At 36.9% G+C, this 9,356-nt stretch overlaps 1 pseudogene; it reads left to right on the forward strand.

Annotated features, from left to right (window-relative positions):
- The first annotated feature begins 5,776 nt into the window (after positions 1–5,776).
- LOC149204907 (pentatricopeptide repeat-containing protein At3g12770 pseudogene) lies at positions 5,777–8,392 on the forward strand (annotated as a pseudogene).
- The last annotated feature ends 964 nt before the right edge of the window (positions 8,393–9,356 follow it).

Raw genomic sequence — 9,356 nt, forward strand, 5'->3', positions numbered from 1 at the left:
TAGCGATTACTGTGACAACCATAGTTGTATCAAAATCCCTAAGAATCCAGTATTTCATGATTGATCCAAGAATATCGACATTCGGTATCACCATCTATGAGATTGTGTGTGGAGGTGGGTTATGTTGTTGGAGTACATTCCGATAGAGGAACGAGATGAAGATATTTTGACAAAGGCTTTGTTAAGAGGAAAATTCGAGTTCCATAGAAGCATGATTGAGATATTCGATAATCTCTTTCTCGCTGAGAGGGAGTGTTGAAAATGTAGCAAGAAATTTCTAATTTAATTTTCCCTTGATTAAATTAGGAGATATTCAAATTTTAATTTCAGCAGAATACTTGGAGGTATTTAACTAAGGTGACATGGATCTTGTCACTAAGTTAACTCAGTAAATTCGAGTTAGATACACTTGAGTTCAGTTTACATGATTGATTGCTAATTTGTAGCAATTTATTACAGTTAATTTAAGTTATTTTCAGTGTAACTAGTTCTCATTATTAGTAAAATTAGTGGAGGCTCAGTCGAGGGTGTGTAACTTTTTTCACACTGAGTGACAAGGGTGTGTAACTTTTTTCACACTGAATGATCATCTAATTAACTGATCAATCAACCTAAAATAAATGTTGCATGCAGAGAATTCGAGTTACCCAATTGAGATTTGAGTTCAAGGGAAGTGTATTATCAGTTGTAAAATATTCCAAGTTGTATAGGTCATGCATGTAGTTAGAGAAGGACCTATAGGAATTGTGCAATCCAAAGTGAGGGATTTCCTAATTAATAGGGACCTAATTCCTTGAAAAACATCGCAAAGAAATAGGAGCTTGGAGGCTCAAATTTTTGGCTAAGTATTGGCTAAGGTCATTCAGTGAGGTAGATGATAGAAGATGTAGGTGCAGTTTGAGATCAAATTTGAGCAGAGCATATTGTATTCATCCAGATTATTTGATTAATGCAATATAGATAGTAAAGGGTTTTGAGCAGTTTCTTACCCCTAGATAAATCTCCGTGTATGTGTGTTAAATCTTGATGCATGTTAACAATTTGTGTTCTCGATCGTGAATTTACTTCCGCATATAAGTAGAGTAGCTTCTAGTAGTGTGATTTAGTAAATTTCATGAGCAATTTAGAATCTACACATTAATTTCTACAACATAATTTTGAGGAGAATATAGAGTTGATCCAATACCAAAGAAAATCAGAGTTTTGGCTTACCACCTCTGGACCAATCCATTCCATGGGGTTATTTTGATGGAGTTGTGTAGGGTCATCCTTCCATATGTAGAGTAGGTGTGTGTCATTTTATTTTTCAACTGTACTCAATACGTAAAAGTTTGATATGCCCTCAAGCATGGTTCAAACAACAAAGTGGAGTTTATTTCCTTGAGAGCACTTCTTTCTATAGTCTCTCTGGAAAAAGTTAAAAAACTTCAAATTTTGGGAGATTCTAATATGGCTATTGAATAGGAAAACCATAAGATAAATATTGAAACTATTTATTTATAGTTCATTCTATTCGACATACAAAAAGTTTTGCCTGAGTTCGAGTGGATTACTTTATTTCATATTCTCATAAAATTAAACATAAAATCAAATGCTTTATCCAAAGAAACTTTGGAAATGCCCCTTGGATCTATTTGCCATATTAAAATTAATTGATGGAGAAAAACATAAACAAATGGTAACTCTATTTTGTAACCAGCTCACAAAATAGAAGAAAAGATAGATCAATGACTTCAAACTCAACATCTTTGAGGGGGAAACCTCCTTTACATTACACAAATGAATAATGCTTGGATGATACAAATGAAAAAACCTCCTTTCTATATGTAGGCATCTATGGGTCGCAATATAATCAAAACTAACATAACAATAATAATATAAGGGCACAACAATAACAATAATGAGCTTCTATGGGGCACAATAATAACAATATGGGGACAATAAGGACACTACAATAACAATAAGGGCTACAATGACAATAGTAATGGGGGAATCACCAGCATTATAGGGATCTAACATGCCCCTCTCCTTCAAAAAAGTGTTGTTCTCAACACTTGAGTAGTTCTGGATGCTTCTGTATAAAATTCTATCCTCCCATGTGGAATTTTCAGCAGGTAAGTTCTTTCACTTGATGAGATGCTCCGAAATTGATCGATTACGTAGCTGTCGAGTTCTTGTTTCTGTGACTGCTTCAAGTTCCAATATGATTTTTCCTTCCTCGTCAAGTTCTAGCGATATTGTTTGAACTGGGAGCTTGTCACCTATAACCTTCTTTAAGCATGAAACATGGAAAACTGGGTGCACTCGGGAAGCTGCAGGAAGCTCCAACTTGTATTCCATAGTACCAATCTTTTGCAACACCTTGTAGTGACCATAATACTTTGGTGATAATTTATTATCATTTTTAGCTTGTTTGAGAGACATTTGTTTATATGGTTGTAGTCGTAAGAATACCCAGTCACCTACATAAAAACTTCTTTCGCTGCGATGTTGGTTTGCCTATTGTTTCATTCTATTCTGCGCCAAAGTGAGGTTATCCTTTAAGAGTTGGAGAAATTTTTGTTGATGCTCGATGTGATCTTCCACTGCTTAAACCTTAGAATTTTCTCTTAAATATGATGTGATGGACGGTGGATGATATCCATGAAGTGCCATAAATGGGGTCATTTTTGTTGCAATATGGAAGGTAATTCCGGCCAATGCATTACAAGATATGGTCGGATTCATTTCTTCTTTCTCTAAGGTTTGTTCCTAGTGTATATCCTCTTATTTTGACGTTTCTTGTTCCTTTTCTTCCCCCTCTTCACAATCTATGTAAAATAATTTCTTCTCAGCACACTTATGACCTTTAGTGTATTTGCGATCATAATTGTAACAAATCTATTTTGTTCTTTTTTCTTCCAATTGTTGTGGTGTCAACCTTGTAAGGTTGTGGAAGGCTAGGGGCAACAACAATTCCATCTTTGTAGTTGTGAGTGGTAGGCTTCCTTGTTGCCATAATTTTGTTTTCCATTTTTCTTGCCAATCTGAATGTCTTCTCCAATGAATCAGGTTCCCAAAGATAGATCTCATGTTGGATATTATCCTTTAAAGTCCCTATGAACACATCAATCCTATGTTCCTCTAGAATATCTTTTATGCTTATATTCAATTTTTGGAAGTTCTCAATGTGCTTCATCATTGAACCATTTGTTTGAGATTTATCAATTAGTTAAAAAAGGTGTTGCTTTTTGTATCTTCATAATGTGCTATCATTTCTTCCATAAAAATTGCCTAAGTGACAATTTGTTTACGAGAGAAAAATCATAGATACCATACAAAATGATTTGGTTCCAAATATAAAGTTGCAATGGTACTTTTTGTGTGCTTTGCACATTATGGAGATCGAAATATTGCTCCATCTTAGTATCCATGTTATGGGATCCTTGCCATCAAAATTCCTCATATCGATCTTTGGAACATGGTGGGTCTTCAATCCAATGTTGGAGTCTATGAAATCGTGATTAACATTTCTTTCCTTCTCATCATGAGTTTTCTTTACTACCTTTTCACCATTAGTAAGCATTTTTTGTAGCAACTTTGTCAAATATGTCTTTAAATCTTCCATGTTGCCTTTAAGTTTTCTTCTATACCCTCCATCTTAGCTTCCATGTCATTCATCTTAACTTCCATGCCTTTCTTTAAACCATCCATCTTAGCTTCTGTTACTTTTTGTGAGAGTGAATTTTGTTGCACTTGGTCTCGTAATTTTCCATGTTGCCTTTAAGTTTTCTTCTATACCCTCCATCTTAGCTTCCATGTCATTCATCTTAGCTTCCATGCCTTTCTTTAAACCATCCATCTTCGCTTCTGTTACTTTTTGTGAGAGTGAATTTTGTTGCACTTGGTCTCATAATTTTGATATATCATGTTGCATTTCTTCCTCTTCTTCACGAATCATGCTAGAGCTTTCATGTTGTTTACTAAGTGTTTCCATTTTCTTTCTTCGGGGCATCAATTAATGATAATAACGCTTCACTATGCCCTTTGAATTTCTTCAAACTAATTTTTCAACCAAACTTATACAAAATTAAAAAAAAAACTTCACACCTTTTCTTATTTTGTAGGAGCTCGATATCGAATCTATTTTATCTCTGTAATTTCGGATCTCCAAGGTCTAAAATTTCTTTCCATTTTTCTCTCCAACCCCGCAAGTCTGATCAAGATTGGATTCTCTAAGAAAGAGTTATGCCAAATCTCCCACGATGACCCGATTTTAGACCGGTTTAGTAGAGCGAACTTGTACGAAGTGCCATGTGTCATTGTTTCGACCATAGGACCTAAAACTGAGAAAAAAAACTAGAGGCCATCATATTTCTGTAAATTTTTACGAAATTTTAATCTGATGCTTAGAGAGAAAGTTATGACGATTTTCCCGATGTAACTTGTTTGAGATACAATTTCGGAGCCTACAAAAACCCTAACTTCCTTGGATCTTATCTTCGAAAATATAGCGAGAAAATATCTGAAATTCAGACTCGAGGTTTATTGAGATTTTGGCTCAAATGGCATTTAATTTCAGTTTCTGAAACGTCGTAGAAAAAAAGTTATTGCGAAAATTCCATAATGCCCTGTTTGGAGCAGCAAAACCCTAGAATCCAAAAGCTCTGATACCAAATGTTATGTAACTAGTTCACAAAATAGAAGAAAAGATAAATCACCGACTTCAAAATCAGCCTCTTTGAGGGGGCAATCTCCTTTACATTACATAATGAACAATGCTTGAATGATACAAATGACAAAACTTCCTTACTATATAGGAGTCTAAGGGGTCACAATATAATCAAAACTGACATAACAATAATAATATAAGGGCACAACAATAACAATAGTGGGCTTCTATGAGGCACAATAATAACAATATGGGGACAATAAGGGCACCACAATAACAATAAGAGCTACAATGACAATAGTAATGGGGCAATCACTAGTAGTATAGGGACCTAACAAACTCAGTTGTCAAACCAGTGGCGAGGACAATCATCACTGCCTATATCTGTGAATGCAAGTTGACTCATCATTGTTATTCAAGGAAAACCACACCACCTGAAATTACCCACTAGTGGTTCATAAGAGTGCAAACTTTCACTCTTGCGATCTGCATTTGGATCTTGGGTCATTGACTTGTTTCATTATATCTAGGAAAATGAGTGGCTAACCAACAAAAAACAATTTTAAAACATACTTCATATCCAATTCTAACATTTTATTTACAAGGAAAACATGTTTATGCATACTCTAAAATAATATAAAGCTTAGTCTAAAAACTTACAAATTGGCTAGGAAAATAACAAGATCTGTCATAAAATATGACAGAAATTTTTGAAAATACAAGTTATCACGTCAAACTTTAAAATTTCAGGTGAACCAAAAATTCCTCATGAATCCATTCCCAAAAAATTGATTCAAACACTCGATTTAAAAAAAGAAAAAAGAAAAAAAGTTACCTTCATGCAAGAAACATGAAGAAATCTGTGATACGGACAAATTTATGGGGTCGAATAATAATATTACAGTTAAAAACAAAATTTAAAAACCAATACACAAAATACCAAAGACATATGACTGTGGGTGTGGTAGAACTCTAAAATCTTTCCCTCGTTAAATCGCCTTCAAATTCAAAGTTTTGCAGCGCACTCTAGGACTTCCACACGCAATCACAACCACATGAAGATGACAGATCTTCGGCATAAATTTATTGCTGAAAACTGAGCTTCACTTCCAACTGAAATTGTAAATGTTTGTAACAAATGGCCATTATCACAATCCTATTTGGACAAGCAGGAAGATGCGCTTATTGTCAAGATTTATCCATGCTATAAACAGTGGCAAGTCCACCTCAAGCAACACAGCAGCTGCTAATATCCTCCACGAATCTTCCACGCCAGGCATTGCGATGGACTACTCAGACAATGTCTATTATTATGCTTCTCTGCTGGATGGTTGTGCTAATGTCAAATCCATGGCGGTAGGCCAGCACGTGCATACCCAATTGCTGGTAACGGGACACCATCGGGATATTTTTCTATCGAACAAACTCGTTAGCATGTATGCCAACTGTGGGAGTATGGAGGATGCCCGCCAAGTGTTTGGCAAAATGTCACAACGAAATGTGTTTTCATGGAATGCAATGATTGCAGGATACGTTGGACATGGGCGATTGGAGGAATCCCTTAAATGCTATTATCAGATGCGGGAGTTTGGTGTAAAGGCGGACAATTTCATATTTTCATCTATTCTCAAGGTATGTGCCGGCCTAGCAGCTTTGCAACAGGGCAAGGAGATTCATAGTCATATAGTTATCAGTGGTTTTGAATCTTATGTGTTTGTGGGTAATGCATTAATAGACATGTATGCTAAATGTGGCAGTCTGAATGATGCTTTCCAACTGTTTGGCAGAATGCCTCAAAGGGATCTCGTGTCCTGGACTGCCATGATTGCAGGTGCTGCTCAGAATGGATGGTGTCATGAAGCGTTGGAACTTTTTAGAGAAATGCAATTGGTAGGGATGAAGCCGAATGGTATCACAATTGCCAGTGTTTTGCCGGCATGTGCCCGCTTGATGGAGCTAGAACAGGGCAAAGAGATCCATGTCTATGTGATTAAATCCGGGTTTGAATTCCATGCAGCTGTGGGGAGTGCTCTTGTTGCGTTCTATGCCAAATTCGGGAACACAGAAGATGCGTTCCAGGTGTTTGACAGCATGACTGAAAGGGATGTGGTAATTTGGAATGCTATGATTTCTGGCTATGCTCAGAACGGGTATTGTGAGGAGACTTATGAATTATTTGAACAAATGCGGGTGGTAGGTTTAAAGCCAAATTTGATTACATGGAATACAATGATTGTGGGGTTTGCCCAGAATGGTTACGGTGTTGAGGCTTTGAAACTCTTTCGTCGAATGGATATTGCGAGCTTGCAGCTAAGCTCAGTTACCATTGCGAGCATTCTTTCTGCAAGTTCCTCTTTGGCAGCTCTGGAAAAGGGCAAGGAGATCCATGGTTATGTTGTAAGAAATGGATTTGAATCAGAGGGATTTGTTGGGAGTGCCCTTGTAGCTATGTATGCTAAATGTGGGAGTCTACAAGACGCACAAGAGGTGTTCGACAAATCCTCTCGAAAGGATGAAATATCATGGACCTCAATGATTTCGGGCTATAGCCAGTGTGGGCACAGTGATGAAGCCTTAAAAGTGTTTCGTCAGATGCTATCCACAGGCATGAAACCTGACTTGGTTACCATTGCGAGTGTTCTTCCAGCCTATGCCCACTTAGCATCTTTGCGACAAGGCAAGGAGGTTCATGATTATATAATCAGAAATGGACTTGATTCAGATGTTGTTGTGGCCAGTAGTCTCATAGTCATGTATGCTAAATGCGGGAATCTAGAGAATGCACAGCGTGTGTTTGACAAGATATCTGAAAAGGATGCAGCCTCATGGAATGCCATGCTTGCAGGCTATGCCATCCATGGGTATGGTGAGGATGCATTCACGCTTTTTTGTCAAATGCAACAAACAGGAACAAAGCCAGACCATATCACCTTCATTACTGTACTGTCTGCCTGCAGCTATGCTGGCCTGGTGGAAGAAGGTTGGCAATGCTTTAATTCCATGAGTCAAGATTATCAGATTAAACCTTGTATGGAGCACTATGCTTGCATGGTTGATCTTCTAGGCCGCTCTGGGCACCTAAACAAGGCACACAATTTTATTGACAAGATGCCAATAGAGCCCAATGCAGTTGTGTGGGGGGCGTTGTTAGGTGCATGCAAAATCCATTGCAATATAGAGCTAGGAGAGTATGTAGCAGATCGCCTTTTTGAGTTAGAGCCTGAGAATATTGGAAGTTATGTGCTATTGTCAAATATATATGCTGCTGCTGGTAAGTGGAGTGATGTCACAAAGGTGAGGAAAATGATGAAAGACAAGGGATTAAAAAAGAGAGCAGGATGCAGTTGGATTGAGGTTAATAACAAGACATTTTTTTTCGTCATGGGAGACAGATCACATCCACAGCAAGAAATTTTTTATGCAGAATTGGAGAACTGGAATGCTCAGATGAAGGCAGCGGGATACATGCCTGACACAAATTCTGTACTTCATGATGTGGAGGAAGAGGAGAAGGAACAGATTCTCTATGGTCATAGTGAGAAGCTGGCAATTGTTTTCGGGATTGTCAATACATGCCCAGATAAACCTATACGTGTAATGAAGAATCTTCGAATGTGCCAAGATTGCCATACGGCTACCAAGTTCCTCTCTAAGATTGCCCAGCGAGAAATCTTTGTTAGGGATGGCATACGTTTTCATCACTTCAAGGATGGGCTGTGTTCTTGTAGAGATTATTGGTGATACTCAAATCTCTCTCTATAGAACTCCTACAGGTACAGCTACATAGTTTTGTGGCAACTGGAGGTTACATAGAAGATCATCATGGGATCATCAAATGAACAAATTGGTGAATCTTCTGATGTGGCACCATTAATTTTATGGCTGTATACTACCTTTGGTTTGATGTTGTTGTTCTAAATCAATTTTATGTAAGTTCACAAAAAGGAATTGTTTACATGACATCATCCAATTGAACCTAATCAAACTCCTTTTCATGTGATAGGAATTCCCACTCATTCATCTAGAATTTGACGAGTAATTATTTGGATAAATTATCTTTTGAACCTCTGTCTGGTGTTGAATTTAAAGGATTCGACCTTTCTCTGCCAGAAAAGCCACCAGAATTATTTCCAAAGCTACTGAACCGTATGAAACTTTGCTTGAATTAATAGCGGCAACAGATTACTTTGTTGTCTCAGTTTCACTGAGATTCTGGTATGAACATAAATGCTCAGTTTCAATCTCTCATTGAGATAGAAGAATGGTGCTAGAAAAATTAGTCTGTAGACAGGTTCTCTGTTAACACAGAACCTTGAATGCGATTGATCTCTTGCAAAGGAAATGGTGCAAAGCATTTGGTCATCGAAAAATTGCTAGAAATATGAATACCATTAAATCTTTTAATGAGATGTCATTATGTATTTCAGGAATGTTTGTAACCATTAGTTTTATGCCCTTTCAGTAAGTTTCTTGTAATCTAACTGACATAGAGGCAAATGGATTGTGTGAAAATAAGGAAGATGCATTATATCAGGTGGAACTTAATAATGGAAGCTACCTCTTTACAAAGTAGAATCTAAATTCATTATGCAAAATAAATATATAAAATTACTTGGAATATGTGTAATTATTGTGTGTCAAATATGCATGTACTTCAGCATTAAGAGAAGTACATCTTTAAGAGATATATCCAGTTTATTTTTAA

Source organism: Pinus tabuliformis, chromosome 1_2 (genome assembly GCF_031772625.1).
Source record: "Pinus tabuliformis cultivar Carrire ecotype Pingquan chromosome 1_2, CPIR1, whole genome shotgun sequence".
NCBI lineage: Eukaryota > Viridiplantae > Streptophyta > Pinopsida > Pinales > Pinaceae > Pinus > Pinus tabuliformis.